The sequence below is a fragment of the Podarcis pityusensis genome (assembly GCF_964106645.2).
Source record: "Podarcis pityusensis genome assembly, chromosome: W".
Taxonomy (NCBI): Eukaryota; Metazoa; Chordata; class Lepidosauria; order Squamata; family Lacertidae; genus Podarcis; species Podarcis pityusensis.
This window is the reverse complement of record NC_138045.1, coordinates 31,550,011-31,572,115: the sequence shown is the minus strand read 5'-3', so window position 1 is coordinate 31,572,115 and position 22,105 is coordinate 31,550,011. Positions and strand designations below refer to the sequence as shown.

At 44.6% G+C, this 22,105-nt stretch overlaps 1 protein-coding gene and 1 long non-coding RNA gene across 2 annotated transcripts in view; both read right to left on the bottom strand.

Annotated features, from left to right (window-relative positions):
* LOC308467841 overlaps nucleotides 1-22,105 on the bottom strand; it is a 232,708-nt gene that overhangs the window by 115,054 nt on the left and 95,549 nt on the right. The window lies entirely within an intron of this gene.
* The window catches only part of LOC308467777 (steroidogenic factor 1-like), a 39,549-nt gene that overhangs the window by 9,916 nt on the left and 7,528 nt on the right, over nucleotides 1-22,105 (bottom strand). The window lies entirely within an intron of this gene.

Below are 22,105 nucleotides of genomic sequence, written 5' to 3'. Positions count from 1 at the left end.
CATCCTTCATCCAAAAATCTCTTGGCAATTCACAACATAAAAATACAAAATGAGAACACAAAATACATTAAAAAAAAAAAAAAAACAAACAAACCCAATAACCTTCCTCCTACAAACACATTTAAAAGGACATAGAATGCCTGGCTGAAGAAACACATTTTCAGCTGACCCCTAAAGATATAGAATGCAGGTGCCAGGTGAGCCTCCCTGGGGAGAGCATCCCACAAATGGGGAGCCACTGCAGAAAAGGCCCCTTCTCATGTTGCCACCTTCTGGACCTCTCAATGAGGAGGCACATGGAGAAGGGCCTCAGAGGATGATCTTGGGGTCCAGGTTAGTTCATATGGGGAGAGGCAGTCCTTGAGGTACTGCAGTCCTGAGCCATTCAGGCTGTAGAAGCTGAAACCAGCACTTTGAATCAGGCTTAGAGACTAACTGGCAGCCAGTGCCATTGGGTCACCCTCAGTGTAACACGCTCAAATTGTCTTGTCCCAGTGAGCGCAACCTGGTCACCAAACTCTGCACTAGCTTAAGTTTCCAAACCATCTTCAGAGGCTGAACTATGCATAGACGACAGAAGTTAGGCTTTCCCTGTCCAGATAAGGACATAGCTGGCCACCAGCCAAAGCTGATGGAAGGTACTCCACACCACCAAGGCCACCTTAGCTTCAAGTGACAGCAATGGATCCAGGGCCCCAAGCTACATACCTGCTTCTTCAGAAGGACTGTGACCCCATCAAGAGCAAGAATCTGACCGGAGTTCTCCACTCATGTTCAAGCCACTTCCTAGCTTGTTTCCTAAGCAGGAGAAGGAACTCCAGGGCATTTGGTGTCAATGGTCTGAGTCATTCGGATATTCCAGGGCTTTGACAAGTGTGGCATGACCTTCAGCATGCAGAGCAGATGTTCTGCCACTGAGCTGGGGCCCTTTCCAGGTCCAGGTCCTGCTAGGTGTTACAGATCAGTTAAACGAGAGGCAACAGGGCTATGCATCTGATGTAAGGACTCTTTTCTCACTTTATAGGCAGGGCCCCAGGACTTCAGCAAGACCTACTGAGGATGCCTGCCTACCATGCACCCTGTAATTCCCCCCTGCCCCCAGCCAGACACACTGATGGGTGCCTTGTGGCTATATACAGCCACTTTAAAAAAAAAATTGTGCACAGCACCTGACCTAACACCATTCTGGGATCTTTTAAAAGCACCTAAGAACCAGAGGTGCTTAGAAGGCTGGTCCCCACAGCCAGGTAAGCCCACCCGGGCCACCAATGGAGAAGGCCACCCACCAGCAAACACATGGGCCCCACTTAAACCTGGAGCCAGCCCTGCCATAACTCCATGGGGCAAATGCAAAGTGTCCTTCAGTGGCTTCTAGGTCAATTATCACCAACCTGCTACTGTAAAAGGTTAAAGGTGTGCCAGTTGAACATATATTTAAGCCTTAATTGTCACTGACTAATTCTTTTTTTTAAATTTTTTTAATTAAATTTTCCATTTTAACAATTCAATCAAATCACATTAAAGATTCCAAATTATACAAATACATATCATATAGTCCAAATATCCTGCCAAATTATAAATTTTTATTGGGACTTCCCATGCTTCAAGTGGGGGGGGGGGCTCTGATCATCTCATATCTCTGCTGCCTTGAGTTTCCAATAGTTCCTGAATCTGCAGCCAGCCAACCCAGACCTCAGAGACTACCACTTTCTCTTTCAACCTTGCCAGGAGTCTCCTCTTCCCTCCCTGTCCTACAAGGGTGTAAGCAAAGCACTATCTCTTCCAGCCCACAGAGTGCAAACAAAGTAATACCTGTTTCACAGTGTGTGCATGGTGCAAACAAGGAAGAAATGAACATGAACAAAGTGCAATTCCCACAGTCTCTTTTTGTCATGAGATCACCTCTTTGCACATGCAGACTGAGAGTTTGCTTTAAGGACCTTCATCTCATCCAGGAGACCTAAGCAGAGACAGCTCACACAAATCAAAACTGGAGCCCGCTGCTTGATGGTGTTAGGCAATGAACCTCGGTTCACAGCCAAAAAGAGGTATAATCCGTGGGGGGGGGGGCTAGTGGGGAAAGGAGAAGGGCTTTTAATTGTCTTTGGAAACCTTCATAACAGCAGGATGCAATGTGGGCTAGAACTCCACTGCTTGGGACTTCCGGGTTGGCGCCTCTGGCAATGCCGGATTTCCTCCGATCGGGAGGAACCCGCTCCGTGGAAAAAAGGGTCTGGTCCGCCACGGCGAGGCGGAGACCCATCAAAAACTACAGGCGGGAGAAGCCTGTGGACGTGGGATTCAGCTGGCACCTTTGCGCCCCCCCTACTCGCGGGGAACCCCGGTTTTGGTGATCCGGAGCAACGTGGGGTGAGTGGCGTGGTGCCTTGAATCGACTGCTTCTTTCACGGAGTGAAGCCGCATTGCTGTTGCTGGAGAGCGCTGACTTTTTCCTGTGGACAATTGGATCTTAAATAACTGTCCGTGAGTAGAACGCAAAATTGGATTAAGAAATTTCTTTTAATTTGGCACTGAAGCGGGAAGGTCTAAACAGGAAGTCCGCCTTTCCGCTTTTGTAGATAGACTAAAGCAAAGACACGACAAGCTAGAGTTTAGAAAATCGTCTGTAAAGGATCAATTTTCATCATTTAAAATTACTGAACCCCCCTTGGAAGCAGGAGAAGAGGGGGGATTTTTTCCGGACTGTTTAAACCTGCAGAAGAGACAGTAAAGAAAAGCAATTTTCCACCGTCTTGAACCTGGGAGCGGGGTGTCAGGACAGACATCCTTGGGAAGTTCATTGACTACAGACAAACGTTTTTGACAGATAGTTAAAAGAAGAGAAACATATTGATTCCATTGTTCCCCTTCGCATCTAAAAGGAACAAAATATTGACAAAATATCTGAAAAAGGAAACTTTGTTGTTAGATCTGCTTTTTTAAAAAAAAAGAAAAAAAAGAAGAGATGGATACAAATAGAAGCTTTTTCCCCTAGAGGGAGCTTGTGAAACTGTTATTAAATTTGAACTGGGGAGCTTTGCAGCTGCAATAGATTAAGATCGTGGGATCAGACTTTGACCTTGCACAAGAATGTACTCGGAGGCTCTGGTGCTTGCCTTCTGCAAGACAAGTGCTCTATTGGAACAGCTACATGAGAAGACGGGTTTGATGACTGTTGCGATTGGAAATTTTGGACAGGCAGTGGGTATCTATATAGAACCCACTCAGGAATTAATCCAGGAGTGTGCTCTGACAGATCAGATGAGGGAGGAGGTTGTTGCTGGACCTCGGGAGGCAGAGATGGAGGGAACTGTGGCCCAGCAGGAACATGAGTTGTTGGATCTGACGAATGAACCTGGAAAAAGCCAGATTTGGAGAGATAGAGTCTTGTTCGGTTTGGAGATGGGGGGCTGGATAGACCCCCCTATGCAGGGATGTTTTGACCTTTCAAGTCTGGCTTTGGGCCGGGAGGAGTTCAGAGTTGTGGGGGCCCTTAACTTTGGAGGGACCTTGAAACATGCTCTTAAATACCATATGGAGTACAGTGTTGACTATGGAAAAGGGGCTGATCTGTCGAGAAGGGACAAAAATATCGTTAAGCTGGAGTCTCCACGAATGAAAGGAGCAGAAGACAAAGTAAAGTACAGGTATAAATATAAAGAAGACCTGCGGAAGGGACATGGAAGAGATTTAAGGGCCTCGGACATAAGGTTACCGGGTTGATGAACTAGATGGATGGGATAGAAAGGACTGACAAAACCCGAGACCAGGAGGAAGAGACGTTGGAAGAAGATTGGAAGAAAGTTTTAAAAAAATTATTTAGGAAAATTTTCGTAAAATTAATGAGTATTAGAAAAATGTTGGAACGAAATTATTTGTCTTTAGCAGAAATATTAAAAAGAATTATGTAAGAATATGTTATGGTTATGAGAAATTGGTATAAATAAGATTTAAGTTTTAAGTTTTAAGGTTTTTTATGGTAAGATAAGGTTAAAATAGATCAAGGTAATTTAATGACAGAATATTATGAAAGATGGAAAGGATTTGCTGAGATAATTAATAACTAGAATACAAAAAAGGGAGGTGTGAGGAGGTCGATGAAATAAGGTAATGACAGTTAAGGATTTGAGAATACTGGATCTGTTTTTAATTTTTTTTGTTTATTTTTGCTTTTTGATTTTGATGTATTATGTGCTTTGCTTTTGCTTTTTGCTTTTGAATTGTTATTTGTTTTTTCCTTCTTTTTTCTCTTTGTTTTTTTTGTAATCTTAAAATTTTCAATAATTATTATTTTTTTAAAAAAAGAATTCCACTGCTTGAAGCTGACAATTAACTCCTTGGTAGTTACAGAAAGTATCTTTTCTGGCATCAAAGCTTTCCAAGAGGAATTAGGCTGGGGGGTGAGAGACACCTACAAGCCCATGTCACTCTGACCGATGACCTTTGGTGCAGAACACTCCAACACAAAGAGCACTGGTCCCAAGTAGCTATTTAGAGGTGCAAATTGTTTCAAGGTCTGGGTAACGTGCCTGGCTTGTGTAACAAGGGTGCTACAGAGTTCAGGGAGTACAGAGGAAATGGGTGCCTTGAACTGCAAGTGGAACAGGCCAAGGACACAAGAAGAGCCCTGCTTGTTCAGGCCAAAGGGGCCCATGCAGTCTGGCATCCAGCTCTCACAGTGGACAACCAGGTGCATCTATTGGTAAACCAGCAAGCAGGATTCAATCACAGCAGCCCTCTGTCCCCTCCTGTGATTTCCAGCAACTGGCATTCAGAAGCATTCCTGCCTCCAACCGTGGAGGCAGGGCAGAGCCATCGTGGCACGTAGATGTCAATAGCCCTCCTATCCATGAATCAAGAACTCCACAAGATTTGAAAATCTCAAGCCAAATTCTTCCATGCAAGTCACCAAGAGGGTTTTGAACACACCAGTTTTGCCTCCAAAGGAGGGCGGGGTCTGTGTGTGTTGGAAGACGTGCAGCCTCTGCCAGAGGCAGGTTTAGGGGAGCGGGACCAGTTCAGTTGCGCTGGGCGCAGAGCACTGTTGGGGACACTGCAACTATGTTGAGGAGGCGGACGGGTGCTGAATTTGGGCGTTGCACAGGTCACCCATTGCCTCTGCTCCCAAACCAAGGAGAGCCCTGTGGAGCTTGGGGCTGCCAACTGCTTTCACTGCCCTTGCTTCTACACCATTGAGAGCAGCCACAAAAAGGGGGAAAGGCAGAGGAGAGGCAGAGGCTTTCCCAAGCACCTGATCTCCAAGCCGCAGAAATGTCTGCAGGTGCTCAGCCTGCTGTTTGCAGTGTGTGTGTGTGTGTGTGTGAGAGAGAGAGAGAGAGAGAGAGAGAGAGAGAGAGGGAGAGAGAGAGCTATATTCCATGCCAAGGATCATTAGGAATAAGAGTGAAAATAAAACTGCCAGTACCATACTGCCCCTATGCACCTGGAATACTGGTTGCCTCATCTTAAAAAAGGACAGTGTAGAGTTGGGGTGTATGGCATGTTAGGGGAGGGGCAGTACCTCAGGTGGGGGGAACACATGATGCTCCTTCTGAGGTAGTTCATCCCCCTTTGGTCCCCACCCTGCACTCAGCTCTCAACTGTGGCTCCCAGAAGCTGTCAGCATGAGACAGGAGCCACAAGCCCAGCAGCAATGGCTTCGACTGGCTGGCTAAATCAGGTGAGGGGAGCTAATGGGTTTCAAACCCTCAGTGAGTTAGGAACTTCCCCTGCATGCGAAGACAAGGTTCTCACGCATTGAACAGATGAGACCAAGAGCGGGTCAAGAAGGCAGTTTCTGCCTGTGCTGCAGAGGAAAGTGAGGGGTAGGTGGGGCTTGTCCACCTGGGAAGGGAGCCCATCTAGAAGAAAGAAAACTGATCTTAAAAATCTGCTTCCTTGCAAGATATCTTTGGGAGGAAAAAAGGCTAAGGAGCAAACCCAACACAAATGTGGAGTGTGGCGCCTTGCACGCCTCCTTCCGGCAACTCCTGCAGCCAAGCTGGTGCCAAATGTCTTGCTCTGCTCTCCTTTGGAAGCAGGCTGAGAGTATCATCTGGGCAGCCCAGAACCTCCAGACACACTGCCTGGGTTTGCATCCCAGGGAGGTCACTTTGGTGCTGCTAAAAAGAAGAAGCTTGCCTTCTCGAGGCAGATGGATGCCAACCACAAGGTGGGAAAGGTGCAGAAAAGGGCAACTCAAATGATAGATTGGATGGAGTGACTTGCCTATGAAGAAAGGTTGTAACTTTGGAGACTTTTTAGTTTATAGAGAAAAGGCAAGTCAGAAGCGTCATGACAGAAGCTTGTAAAATTACACATGGTGTGGAGGAATTCCAATGAAGTTGAATATTGGAAGATATTGGAAGAAAAGAAAAGAAAAGTTAAACTATGGAACTCCCTGCCACGGGAGGCAGTGATGGCCACCCACTTGGATGGCTTGAAAAGAGGACTGGGCAAATTCATGGAGGAGGAAGAGAGAGCTGTCAATGGCTTCTAGCCAGGATGGCTCTGCTCAGCCTCCAAAGTTTCCCATCCTAGGCATCTGACTGGCTGCTCTGAGAGCAGGATGGTGGACTCAATGGACCACTGGCCTGATCCAGCAGCCTCTTCTTGTGCTGTTATGATCACTCAAAATGAAACATGTCCACAAGTCTCTCTGAGAGGCTGCTATGGATGCAGCCACTGCAGCGGGGGGGGGGGGGGGAGAGAGTTGCAGAGGGCACAAATATTTGGTGAAGATTGGATGCGTCCCCTTGACAATTGGGAAGGGACAAAGCTGGGCCAGGAGATGACAATCAAAACCTATCACAAATTGAAGGGGTTAATAAGAGGTTAACACCCTTCAGATGTCACAGTGACTGACCTATCCCCTCCCCCAACCACCACCAAGATCATCAGGAAAACAAGATGTTGTTTAATTGCCTGCCTAGATGTCAGTTCAGCACAACAGGCTTGCAACTTTCTCCTTCTCCTTCTCAGTCCCAAGAACTGGGTGTGCAGGACATTTAACCCTACCTAAAAGAAAGCAAAAATGCAAAGAACTAACTTTGCTCCTTGCACAGCCTTGCCAATGGATGTTATCTGACTACAACTCTCATCGCTGCGGATCTCTAGCCATGTTGGCTGGGGCTAATGAGAGGAATCTGTCAATTTCAGTTTCTTGTTTTTCTAATATTAATATTCTAATATTAAATTCAGCTTTCCACATTTCCACAAGTAAAAAATAAGAAATCCTCATGAAAATTCATCAGCATTTAATTTCATCAAAATGCAGACAAAAATTATTCTCTCCCTTATAGTTAATTGGAGTGGAGATTCCCCCTATTACTTGGCATTCCAAGGGAAATGGGTGGTTTCATCTAGGTTTAGCTCAACTAGATTCAAAAACCATCCACATAAGTTAAGCACAAACTCCACAGTAGAAAGGCTGTCCCCACCTGCCCCAGCCAACCTCCGCCACAAATCTATAGGCAAATCAACAAAATGAGCCCATCCAGATGGAGCTGTAAATGTATCATAACTTTCAGTTTTAGTATCAGATAATATTGCTGCTGAAACATCGCACTGTTGTTCCTGTATACACATTGCTATAAGAAGCGGGGGTATATTATTATTACTGTTTTTTCATTGTTCTGGTGTATTTTGCTATTTTGCTGGGAAAGCTATGGTTTTCCCAGTAGTGACGTATGGAAGTGAGAGCTGGACCATAAAGAAGACTGACCACCTGTTAGGTAGATTTATTGCTTTATTGTTCGGCGCCCAGCCACGCTTCCCCTGCTAGCCTCTGTAGCTTCTGTTTACGCAGGGTGGCTTTGTAGCGGCCGTAACACAATTAGCAGAAATTACGCAGCGGTGTGTGTCAAAAGAGCAGTAGACAAGACCCACACGTTTCTTCTGTCCTAATATCCCTTTATTTGCTCAAAAGTCGCATATTTACAATCAAGAACTGCCAGCAGAATTAAGCTGCATTTTCTCTGCGTCCTGCTCTCAGTTTGCAGCTGCGCAACAAAACTGCTTTCACTTTGCACTCAGCTCACAGCATTCCAAGCTGCTTTCGTCACGTCCTGGCTTACTTCCCTTGTAAGCGCCTCCTCTCAGCTTCGAGACACAGAAGGTTAACCCTTCACTACACCCAACACCCCCTCTTGTCTCGCGCCTGAGGGGAGAATTGACCCTTGGTCGTCCCAAACCCAGACCTTCACAAAACTCCCCATGTCTTTGGAAGGTGAGTGGCTTCGTGAACCCATCAGCTAGGTTCTTGGCAGAGGGACAATACTTCAGCGCAACTAATCCCTCCAGAACACTCTGGCACACATTCCGAAAGCGAATGTCTAGGTGTTTAGTTCTGGCCTTGAACTGCCCTGACTCTGCTAAACGCAGGCATGGTTGATTGTCCTCAAAAACACGTATCGGCTGACAATCCACCTCGCAGAGTTCCTGCACCAAGCAAGCATAGAACTCTACTTCTCTGCACACCTCTGAAAGAGCACTAAACTCAGCCTCAGTGGATGAGAGTGCTATAAGACTTTGCTTCCTGGACCTCCATCCAACTACTGAGTTCCCAAACTTCACCACTAGGCCAGACACAGACTTGCGATCCTCAAGATTAGCCCAATCCGAGTCCACAAAGCAAGTCAGTTTGACTTCTCCTTGTGCTGGCAACCTAAGACAAAAGTCTTTGGTCTCCTGCAAATACCTCAGAACGCTCTTGATGCCATTCCAGGCTTGCACACTAGGGTTTGAAGCTTCCCTGCTGAGCAGATTGACAGCAAACGCTATATCAGGTCTGCTCCACTGGGACAAGTACAACAAACTCCCTAGGGCTGACTGAAACACTTCAGTATTTTCGAACGCAGCGCGTTCTACTTGCTGGCTGTCCTTCACAAAACTAGTCTCCATAGGACTTCTCACTCCTGCACAATCACTCATCCTCATTTTCTGAAGCAATTGCTCAATCTTACCTCTCTGGCTGAGCAAAAAGCTTCCATCTTGTGCACGCTCAACACTGACACCTAGATAGGTTTTGACAGCACCAAGCTGTTTAAGCTTGAATCGTTTACCTAGCTCTTTGGCAAACTTCTCCACCTGTTCATCTGTTTCTGAGAAGAATAGCACGTCATCAACCCAAATCTGCAAATACGCTTGTGTTGCTCCTGATCCTCTCAAATAAAAGCAACTATCAGCAACACTTCTCCTGAAACCTAGCTCTTCTAAGGCTTCATTCAGGCACATGTTCCAGTTTCTAGCAGATTGACGTAATCCATAGATGGATTTGTGCAATCTCCACACAACATCCTGCCTTAAGTTCTCAAACCCCGGAGGAGGAATCATGTACAGCTCCTCCTGGAGATCTGAGTTAAGGTAGGCAACATCCACATCAAAGTGGTTTACTTTCCAGCCTCTCTGTGCTGCACAAGCTAAAAGCGTTCTCAGAGTCTCCGCTCGTGACGTTGGCGAATACACCTCCGTGAAGTGTATTCCCTTCCTCTGAGTAAATCCTCGAGCAACTAACCTGGCTTTATACTGCGGCTCTCCAGCGTCAGTGGGTTTCAAGCGGTAAACCCACCTGCAACTCACAACCTGCTTGCCCGGTGGCAACTCTGTGAGTGAGAACACACCTAGATCTTTCATGGACTTCATCTCTTTGTCCATTGCCCTGTGCCACTTGCCTGCTTCTTCCTCAGATAAACTCTGAATATCCTCGAAGGATTCAGGTTCACATCTTGCAGAACCTACCCAGACGCTAGAAGCGTCGTACCGATCAGGCCTCCTTGTCCTCGCTGATATCCTCAGTGTGAATCCTGGTGACCCTGCTGCTTCACTGGGTCCAGCTAAATCATCCTCAACTTCAGTGTCTTCCCCCTCTGACCTGCTGCGCCTCTTGGGCCTTACAGCTGGTCCAGCAGGTGAAGAAGGCTCACTCTTTGGCTCAAACTTGACACTTGCCTGAGGAGGTGTTCTAGGTTCCCCCCTCTGAGGGATCCTGAGCTGTCCCTGTCTTGGACTCTGTCCCTGTGGACCGTGGTCCCCAGCACCAAGTTCCTCTTCCTCCCCAACGACTGAGTCATAGAACTGCTGTGGAATCACGTCTGGATTAGCGTGCAGATGCTTCCAACCGGCTTGCTCACAGAACTCAGCGCTATTGCTGATAACCAACCTAGACTGGTCTCCACTTGGGTACGCAAAGCGCCAGGCCTTTGAGCCAGGCTCATACCCTACAAAGATCATTCTTTTAGATCTTGGCTCACCTTTCTTGCATAGAGCCTTTGGAATAAGCACCCAAGCCTCACAACCAAACACACGAAGGTAGTGTACCTTAGGCTCAGGCACATGCAGTAAGAAATACGGTGTATTTCCTACACTAGAGTTGTACACTCTATTCTGCGTATGGACCACAAATCTCCAAGCTTCAGACCAATATTTCTGGGGTAGCCCTGCGTCCCACAGGATCGCAGACACAGCTTCCTGCACCGTCCTGTTCCTTCTCTCTGCCAGCCCATTCTGTTGCGGAGAGTAAGGAGCGGTCAGTCTGTGGCTAATCCCCTTCTCCCTAAAGAAATCCTGTAAAGCAGAACCAGTGAATTCAGAACCTCTGTCACTTTGAAAACCACGAACTTTGGTGGAAAAGGTTACCTCAACTACGGTGATCCAATCCCTGATCATTTTAGCTGCCTCCCCTTTCGTTTTCAGAGAGAAGGTCCAAGCAGACCTCGAAAAATCATCAATCAAAAGCAGAGAATACTTTGATCCTCCCAGTGACTCAACAGACATGGGTCCACACAAATCTGCATGAATTAATTCAAAGGGTTGTGTGGTCTGCCTCTCTGACTTTGGATATGAGCATGTCACAATTTTCGCCTGTTTACATGCATTACAATCTAAAAATTTGTCACAAACATTAAATTTGCACCCTTGTGTCAGCTCTGGTGCTTTCTGAAGATATCTCCAATTCAAATGGGCGAAGCGTCGATGCCAAATATGTGAACAACCATGGTGGGGCGCTACATTCACACATTGGCCCTTCGCATCTTCAGTGTCATCCTCTCCTGTGGAAAAAGGCACATTTACAGCAAACAAATTATCTTTAGACTGCACTGTGTACACGTGTTTCCCATCCTTGGAGAATTCACATTTGTCACCTGCAAAAGAGATATGAAAACCATCAATAAGTAGATCATGCACACTTAACAAACAGTTAGTTAAACCGGGCACTGCATAAGCTTTGACTTCATGCTTAAGGAAAGGACAGAAGAAAAGGCCTGTCTCTGTTAGTCTTTTTCTGCTTCCATCCGCGATCGTCACAAATTTCTCAGTTTTTACTGTCCTGCAATTCCTCAAAAGACCAGGAGATGGCACCAACGAGTTTGAGGCACCACTGTCGATTATTACAGTGAAAAAAACCTTGTTATTGATATTCCTGGGTCGCCATGGCAACAATCTCCTCGCTACCCCCCTCCTTGGGGCTTCTGCAGATGTCCTCTCTGGTTGTCACGGCAACAGACTCCCCCCGGCAGGAAGACTTGCCCACGACCTTCACAGCTTCCGTAGATGCAACTCTTGTTAGGATATTTCCGTTCCACCTTAAAAGGGAGCAGGCTTTGTGAGTCAGAGTCTGCGTATTTCCTGTTTCACAGGATGTTTCTGTTGTGTCTTTTGTTTTCTCTCTCTGTGTCAGAGACACTGAAGCAGGCAGTCATGTTTTTCTTTGTTCTGATCAACGCTGAATAAAACTTGTAAATAATGCTCTCCTGAGTGCGACTTTGGCTGTGCATTATCTGCTGATAGAGAGTGTGCATCGGCTCTAGAATGTGGCAGGCTATTTCTGGAACTCATGTCACTAATTGCTGATACTGCGTGACTACGGGAGATCGACGGACGTCCGGACACAGCTTGGGGGCCATGATGGACTTTATCTCCCTGGCAGTATCCCAACAACTCTCTCAGTTGCCATGGAAACTGGACTTGTCTCGGTGTTCCCACACAACTCTGAAGCTCTTATCTCTACTTGCTGCAGGTGGCCAGCCTTGAAGTCTCTAGCTCTTTTCAGCTCTTGGCGTAAACAACTCTTGGCAGCTTTTGGAGAAAGAGGCGTCTCTGAGCTTTCACTGCTCACTGCCCCCCCCACTGCTCACGGGGCCTCCAAGACGTTTTCCTGCACCCCCTCTGATGGGTAAAGGGCTCCCAACACTTGGCCTCTCTCCAGGTTTCTCACAGAGACACGTTGCAGCATCCACACAGCTCCCAGGCTCAGCAAAAGCACCAGCAGCATTTCCAGCAACAGCAACAGTCCCTTCGCCCCCCTGTGGGGGCTCCCAGCTCCTCCCAGCTGTGTATCGGCTCTCAAAAATGTGGCCGGCGCCATCTTGCCTCTCCCTTTTGGATGCAGCCACTTCTCGGCCCTTGCTTCCCACTCCAGCTCCACAAGCTTCTCGGAGTGCTAGCCAAGCGGCCTCTGGCTTTCTTGCACCCAGCACAACAGGCACCAGCTGAGCATCCACATTTTCTGCCAAAAAAGCAAGCACACGCTTCTCAACTTCACTTTGCTCTGCAGCCCTCTTAGCCTCTGCTTTCCCAGCTGCATTCTGTGGGGGCTGGACTACGTCCCAAAGCTGCTCCCCCACCAGCAAAAGCTCTACTTGAAAGCTCCACTGCAACCAACTTTGGCTAGTCAGTTTCTGACATGGCAGTTTAAACTCAAAGCCATGTTCATAGGGCTGAGCCATTGCCTCCCTTCTGTTGGCTTTTCCAAAAGTACTCACTCAGCAGCCAAACCTGGCACTCAAGACGACGTGGCTCCTCAGCTCCCACTCCGTCAGCCTCCTCCGATCTGCCCTTTGAAGTCTTGGCAGTCGATCAAACTGACGTTCAGCAAATAAAGCTTCAAAGCCCTTTCACACACGCTTCACGTTCACCCATAACCTTTGTTAGGTAGATTTATTGCTTTATTGTTCGGCGCCCAGCCACGCTTCCCCTGCTAGCCTCTGTAGCTTCTGTTTACGCAGGGTGGCTTTGTAGCGGTCGTAAAGCAATTAGCAGAAATTACGCAGCGGTGTGTGTCGAAAGCAGCAGACAAGACCCACACGTTTCTTCTGTCCTAATATCCCTTTATTTGCTCAAAAGTCGCATATTTACAATCAAGAACTGCCAGCAGAATTAAGCTGCATTTTCTCTGTGTCCTGCTCTCAGTTTGCAGCTGCGCAACAAAACTGCTTTCACTTTGCACTCAGCTCACAGCATTCCAAGCTGCTTTCGTCACGTCCTGGCTTACTTCCCTTGTAAGCGCCTCCTCTCAGCTCCGAGACACAGAAGGTTAACCCTTCACTACACCCAACACCACCGAAGAATTGATGCTTTTGAATTATGGGTTCTGGGTGCCACAATTTAAGAAGGATGTTGACAAGTTGAAATGTGTGCAGGGGAGGGTGACCAAGATCAACGGTCTCAAAACCAGTGCTATTTTTCCAGAAAAAGAGGTGCCGCAACTCACCCTGAACGCCTCTATTGTTCTCTTATAATGGCAATGGTGCCCACCTGAGAGGTGCAGGAACTAAGTTCTGGTGAGTTCCGGGGGGCGGGGAGCTCTGTTCACAATCAAGACTTATGATGAAAGCTTGAAGGATTTGGGGATGTTTAGCCTGGAGAAGAAAAGACTAAGAGGTGATGGGATAGCCGTCTTCAAATATATGAAGGATTGTCACTTGGCAAATGAAGCAATCTGCTTTTCTGCTGCTCTGATGGGTGGGACCCGAACCAATGGATTCAACTTTTTAAAAAATGGGATTCCAACAAAACACTAGGAAGAACTTTCTAACAGTAAGAACTGTCCAGCAGTGGAATAGACTACCTGGGAAGGTGGTGGTGGGCTCTCCTTCTTTGAAGGTTTTTAAGCAGAGGTTGGCCATCTGTCCTGGATGCTTTAGCTGAGATTCCTGCTTTGCAGGGGGTTGGAGGTCCCTTCCAACTCTACAATTCTATGATTCTATGAAGATAATTACAGCTGAGTCCAAGAGCAGCCATGGCCCTCCTTTGCAGACCACCCCACTACAGACTCTCCAATGAGCTTTCAAAGTATTTATCAGACACAGGAGAGCCCCAGGGAAGAAGGCTTCCATCAGGAAACTGGCCACAGATCTTGGAAGCAAACGAAGTTCCAAAACTGGTCATTGTACATTCATGATGGTATCAGTAGAGATGTAAAAATTCCAGAAATTTTGATGCCATGAGAAAAAAATGTTCCCCTCCCCGTTTTTTTCCAGAAAAAATAGAAATTTTGGGGAAATTGAAAAAATGTTCAGTGTGGAGTAGTTTTACAAATTGCATGAAATGCAATGTATGTAAAAGTATTATGCTTGCAATGAAACAGGTAACCACCCCGCTTTCCCTCAAAAGCAACAAAAAAAAGCAAGAAATCATCAACATAAAAAATAATCAGATTTGCCCCTTAGCACCAACAGCAAATGAAGTTAAGGTCCACCTCAATATTTAAGCTCCATAGAAGGTCTACCCTTTGAGTAGTGCTTAAAAAAGAAAAGAAACAGAAGACACAACATATACATGCAGTTTCTTCTATCTCATTTTCTGAACTACTGCTATCATTTCCATTTCTTCTTCCTCTTTGTCATTTTTCTCATGGACTTCTAAAAAACAGCTTTCAATTTTTTTGCATGCCAGGCCCAGAAGTGTTGCACTAAGGCTCAAACTCTGTTTGAAAGGAAAAGGAGTGTGTGGGGGGGGGGGTTTAAATTGAATTTGTTATCATATATTATAAACTGCATGATAGTAAGACAGCTTCTAAACAGTTAACAAAAATATACAACAGAACATTAAAATGATTGATAAAACACAGTTAAAAGCAGGTATTTAAGAGTATTCAAAAGATGATTAAAGTCAGCAGTGGTTAAAAGGAAGTAAATCGCATGCAGCTTCTATGTGTTCAGATGGGCTGTTTACAACAGCCCTAACGAAAATGTTTTGAGCAGTTGCCGGAAAGAGTACAGTGAGAGCACCTGCCTCCTGGTGTCAGTGGGGGGGGAATTGAAAAAATGGGGGGGGGCGGGACCAGGCTTTTTTCTGTTTTTTCCCAAAGCCATTTTTTTCAAGAAAAAATGAAAAAAAAAGTGTGGAATATTCAAACTATATCAAACTATTTTAAAAAAAAAATTCCGGGGGAAAAGAGTTTTGGGGAAAAACAGAAAAAAACCTGGGGTTTTTTTTCTGATTTTTCCGGGGGCTTTTCCAGGCCTTCCCATCTCTAGGTATCAGGGTGGTTATAGGTTATCCCACTTTCAGGACGGTTTGCCCCTGCAAAAGTTTCAGGGAGCACAACTGGTACAGGCCCCATAACTTCCTGCTGAAATCCTATAACATTTCATACCAGAAATGTGAGGGCTATTGTGTGGAGCAGTGGGCTGGGGCGTCTTTTCATTCAGCATCTGTTGCACAAGAGTTGCTCCTTCAGATAGTAATAGCACAATAACACTGCAGAACAACTAATAAAGCAGAATGATATTTGGACAGTCTGGTGCAACTCCACCACGAACGAGCTCTTATTGTGTCAGTGAAATGCTGCAAAATAGAACCCACACACCAGTCTGGAGGGAGAGCCCAGACACTGCAATTGTCCAATCTATCGGCAGGAGGCGGGGAGTGGGGTGGAGGGGGTCTTTGCTTCTACCACCAAGGGACTTTCCTGCCCTCTCCAATTATTTCAGAGTCACTTTTGCAAAACATTTTCCATCTCCCACAGTTTGGACACAACACCACTCCCCGTCCCCGTGTCGATTCATCAATTCACAGCACTGATCACTTGCACAGTACTAATATCTTCAAATGTTTATCTTCCGGAGGCGGCGCCAGCGGTTAATGGTGGATTTCCTCGACCAGAGGAAATCGCGCCACGAAAACAAGGGTCGAATCCCGCTTCGGCGCAGCGGGAGACCCGCAAAAATCACAGGCGGGGGAAGCCTGTGAGCCTGGGACCCAGCGGGCACACTTGGCGCCCCCCCCAACCCGGTAAAAAGCCCGGCAACGGGCTCGGAATCGGAGCGGGGGGGAGCGCTGTGCTGTGGTCTGTCTGCTCAGTGGTGTGAAGCCGCAAGCTGTTGACCAGAGAGCGCTGCCTTTTTTCCTTTGAATTGGGACTCGAAAATCAACGATCCGTGAGTAGGATACAACGTAATTGGAACTGTACAAATTGGGAATTTGGCCGAAAACGGAAAGAGGTTTAAAAAGGAAGTCTGCCTCTTTCTTTGTAGATAAAATAAAGCATTGAACTTGAAAGCGGAAGCATTGGAAAAGCACGTATTAGCGGATTTTAATCCAATCATCTAACCTGGACTTTTCCCTCCTCAAATTGAGGGAAAAGGGGGGAGAATTGTGGATGTGATTTCTTCACAAAGAAGTGGAATAGAAGGGATTAAACCATCGTTCAATTCCCTGGAAAAGGATCTCCAGAGGTAACTTAGAAAAGAAAGAGAGGTACTGTCTTGAAATATATTTTGACAGCTAGTCCTGCACAGGAAATAAAAATTTGGACATATTATGTGAATATATATCTCCTGGTCTTAAGTTACTATTTTATATAGACTGTTATCTTCCTTAATAAACTGGGGGGACTTAAAAAAGAAACTAAAGTGTCCAAGAACTTTTATGACTGTTACAGTGTCCCCCTAGTGGAACTTGGAATTGTTACAATTTGTTATAATTGAAACTGTAGCTGGCTTGAGGAATTCTCACACTGCTTGGCTGGAAATTTCCACTGTTTGATTTTAAACTGCGTGACTGACCTTGAGTATTATCTAAAGGAATGGCAGATGGTAAAGAGAAAGCAGGAGCATCGACTACAAGGTCGGGAAGGCCTATTCGAATAGAAGAAGGATTACAAAGGAGATCTTCGGCCTCAGGCGCCTCTGGAATCTCAACAGCAGCCTCATCGGCACAACTAAAAGCAAAAGGTATGACAAGTGATGATGCCTTTGCTCAAGTTTTGGCCAAGGTTAATGAATCTTTAAATAGAATAAGCCAACAAGTAGCAGAGGCATGTGACAAGATTGATCAAAATACAATAAGTATTAATCAAAATACTGCAAGTATAAATAATTTGGGCCAGAAAGTAAATACTAATACAGAGACTATTCAGAAATTATTAGAGGAATCGGCCTCAATACGCCAGATTGCTGAGGAGGCTAAAGAAATTGCCACAACTTCTGCTACAGAGGTTAAAGAGGTCCAAGAGACAATACCAACATTGCATAAACAACTGGAAGATCATAAATTGACCCTGTCTATGATTGAATTGAAGGAAAAACAAGTGAATCTACGGGTCAGATCGGTCCTGAGGCGGAAAAGGATAATCTTGCTGAATTTCTCACGCAGGAATTTTTGGACTTTTGGGATCCAGAATTGGCAAAAGACAGTTTTAAAGTAGTAAATGCTTTTAGACTTGGGAGAAGAGGAGAGAAGAAGGTGAGAGACTGTTTGATTACTTTTCGAACAAAAGAAGAGAGGGATAAGATTTTGGGCTTGCATTTTAAGAAGACACTGGAAATCCAAAGGACAAGGGTGGAAATATTCAAAGATATTCCGAAATATCTTCTGGATCTCAGATCAAACTAGAAAGACTTGGTTACCCTGCTGAGAAGGAACAGCATTAACTTTAGGTGGGAACTCCCTCAAGGCCTATCTTTTAGCTACAAAGGAAAGAAGAGGAAAATAAGATCGGAAGACGACAAAGACAAATTTTGTAGAGACCACGGAGAAGACCTACAAAAAGAACTATCTCTGGAACCAAAAGACCGTTCGAAAAAAGTGATACCACCGACGGACGAGGAACAGGAACTAGGTGCAGCAGGAGGAGAACTAAAACAATAACATCATGGTCCTGCAACTTTTAACATGGAACTGTCGGGGTTTGAATTCCCCTCAGAAAAGGAAGTCAGTATTTCATATATTAAAAAAGGAACAATTGGACCTAATTTGTCTACAAGAAACACATATAACAAGATTACACAGGAAATTGTTGATAAATAAAAGACTTGGTCAGGAGTTTATATCGTCGGACAAAGTTAAAAAAAGAGGGGTTGTGATTTATGCAAAAGACAATTTATCACCGAAATTTGTTTTTAAAGATGACCAAGGAAGATTTGTGGCAATTGAAATTCAAACACAAGGAGAAAAATTTTTGATTGTAGGAGTTTATGCACCAAATGATGGGAAATCTGATTTTTTTAAGAAGTTGCATGAGACCCTGATGGACCATATGGATTATAACATGATTTTGATGGGGGATATGAATGGAGTGGTATCTACTTATATGGACAAGGCACAAAGACAGGTAGTCACCAAGGATGGTAGACTACCGAAAACCTTTTTTGACATGACAGACAACTTGGATTTAGTGGACATTTGGAGAATAAGAAATCCCCTGGCTAAAGAGGGAACTTTCTTTTCTGAAGCCAAAATGACATGGACAAGAATTGACCAAATTTGGATAACTAGAGGAATGGCACCAAAGACAAGAAAGGTGGAAATCTGCCCGAAAATTTGCTCCGACCACAATGCTGTTAAGATGGAAATGAGACTAACACCAACTGGCTCCTTCAGATGGAAGATGAATGACACCTTATTTAGAGATGAAGAATTTCTCAAGAAGGCCCAAAAAACTCTGAGAGATTACTTCGAGATAAACCTCAGTTCCAACGTGGAGAAAAGAGTAATCTGGGACGCAAGTAAAGCGGTTATGAGAGGGTTCTTAATACAACAGAATGCGATAAAGAAAAGAACTCAAAATGAGAAGAAGGATAAAATAATGGACAAAATAAATGAATGTGAAAAAAGACTGAGAGTAAATCCCAAATCTCAAGAGATTTTGAGAGAATTAAAGTTATATCAAGTACAATATATGAAAATGATGAATCAGGAAATAGAATGGAAAATTAAACAAATGAGACAAAAGACTTTTGAGTCGGCCAATAAATGTGGCAAATTGTTGGCATGGCAAATGAAAAAGAGACAAAAACTAAATACGATTACGAATTTAGAAGTGGAAGGAAGAAATATACAGAACCCTGCAGAGATCAGAAGTTGTTTCCAGAGGTGCTTTAAACGATTATATACTCAAGGGCCAATGAAAGAAACAGACCTAGACCAATTTTTGAAAACAAATGGATTACAAAAAATATCTCAAGAAAATAAATTAATTTTGAATCATAGAATAACTGAACAGGAAATAGAAGGTGCCATTCAAAATATGTAATTGGGTAAATCTCCAGGACCAGACGGCTTGACTTCTAGATACTACAGATCTTTAAAAGAATGGTTAATTCAACCTTTGAAAGAGGTCTGTAACGAAATAATGGAGGGGAAAAGAGCACCAGAGTCGTGGAAAGAAGCATATATTACACTTGTACCAAAAACAGAGACTGAAAAGACACAGCTTAAGAACTACCGCCCTATATCATTACTCAATGTGGATTACAAAATCTTTGCAGACATTTTGGCTAAGAGATTTAAAAAAGTGTTGATGGAAGAGATTCATAAAGATCAAGCGGGCTTTCTCCCAGGAAGACATTTGTCTGACAATCTGAGGAATATAATTGATATTCTGGAAAAATTAGAAGTGAATATAAACACTAAAGCAGTGTTGATATTTGTAGACGCGGAGAAAGCCTTTGACAACATTTCTTGGAATTTTATGAAGAAGAATCTACAGGGTATGGGGGTAGGCCAAGGTTTTGAGAATGGTATAAGTGCAATTTATTCAGAACAAAAGGCTAAATTAATTGTAAATAATGTTGTGACGGAAGAACTTAAAATTGAAAAAGGGACACGACAAGGTTGCCCAATTTCCCCACTTCTTTTTATTTCGGTCCTGGAGGTTTTGCTGAATATGATTAGAAGGGACCAGTTGGTTAAAGGTATACAGGTCGGAACTAAACAGTACAAATTGAGAGCATTTGCAGATGACTTAGTATTGACGTTACAGGAGCCAGAATCTAGTACTAAAAGGGTTTTAGAACTGATTCAAGAATTTGGTCAAGTGGCAGGATTTAAATTGAATAAGTCAAAAACCAAGGTTTTAGAGAAAAATTTAACACCGATTGAGAGAGAGAGGTTTCAGAATGAGACAGGTTTAACAGTGGTTAAGAAAGTTAAATATTTGGGGATTAACATGACAGCAAAAAATGGGAACTTATTTAAAGACAATTATGAAAAATGCTGGTCTGAAGTGAAAAAAGATTTAGAAATTTGGTCAAATTTGAAGCTTTCACTGCTGGGTCGTATTGCTGCGATAAAAATGAATGTATTGCCTAGAATGTTGTTTTTGTTCCAAACTTTGCAGATTGTGGACAAAATGGATTGTTTCAAGAGGTGGCAGAAAGATATTTCTAAATTTGTCTGGCAGGGCAAGAAGCCTAGAATAAAATTTAAAATACTAACAGATGCAAAGGAAAGAGGTGGATTTGCCCTGCCAGACCTTAAACTTTATTATGAATCAGCAGCTTTTTGCTGGTTGAAAGAATGGCTACTTCTTGAAAACACTGACATTTTGGACTTGGAAGGTTTTAATAATGTTTTTGGATGGCATGCATATCTATGGTATGATAAGGTCAAAGCACATAAAGCATTTAAAAACCACATTGTCAGGAAAGCGCTATTCAATGTTTGGTTAAGATATAAGGATTTGTTAGAAAACAAAACCCCAAGGTGGCGAAAGCCTTGAAAAAGGTCAATATGGAGGTCAAATGGCCGAAATATTGGGAAATTTTGGAACAAGACGGAGATAGACTGAAATTGCAGAGTTTTGAAAAACTAAAAAACAAAGTGCGAGACTGGCTCCATTATTATCAGATAATGGAGGCATTTAAATTGGACAGGAAAATTGGCTTCCAGGTGGAAAGATCCAAATTAGAAACAGAATTGTTAGAACCCAAAACTAAGAATTTGTCAAGAATGTACAACTTGCTGCTGAAATGGAATACTCAGGATGAAACGGTAAAATCGGCTATGATTAAATGGGCACAGGACGTTGGACATAATATTATGTTTGCTGACTGGGAACAGTTATGGACCACAGGTATGAAATTTACAGCATGTAATGCCTTAAGAGAGAATATTATGAAAATGATATACAGGTGGTACATAACCCCAGTCAAGCTTGCAAAAATCTATCACTTGCCCGATAACAAATGTTGGAAATGTAAAGAAATTGAAGGTACATTTTTTCACCTTTGGTGGACGTGCCCAAAGATTAAGGCTTTCTGGGAAATGATACATAATGAATTAAAAAAGGTATTCAAGTATACTGTGATGGGACGATGAGCTGCTTGTGCGTAAAATCCAAGACCCTCAGAGTTTGGTCAAGTTTGCAAACCTCTGTCTGTAACGGAGCCCCTTAAACATGGCTCCGTCAGTCGCTGGCAGATTCCGACAGTGGTTGCTTTCGGAATCGCTTCCAACATAAAAGCTCCTTAACGGAAACACGTCTTCTGGACTCTCTGCGTGACAGTTTCCGGCGAGGAGTGGGTGTCCCTACAGGAGGTCCTGAAACCTCCCCACTGTTTTCGCTGGAAGTGTCTCTGAGCCATCCCTCCAGCTCACTTTCCCTCAGCTCACCTCCTCTCCCCCTACTGGTTCCCTCTTCAGCTGCTGAGTCTCTCCCAACCTGTGTGAGCCCTTTCACCTCCCTTCCTTCCGATGGCAGTTCCCTGACATCCACCTCCCCTCCAGGGCCCCCTTCACCCCCTCCCGCCCCCTCCTCTACGGGCGGTGAGGAGGCAAAACCCCGGAAGGAACTTCCTTCATCTTCCGATGTCTCGAACACTTCTCTCCACCTGTTGCGGTTCCTGGTCTCGAAGTACTCCTCCTCCTCAGAGTCCATCTCCCCTTCCCCTTCCAAGTCCGGGAATCCTTCCAACTCCTCCTCCTCATCGGTGGTCCCAAAGTATTCCCTCCGGAACCTCTCCACAGGCTGAGGTTTCCTTGGGAACCTTTGATGGAACGTTTCTATCAATACCTCGTCATTGATATCTTCTGCCATTACCCAAGTGTTTTCTGACTCCGGTTCTCCTTCCCACGCTACCAAATACTCCACCTGATCCCCCTT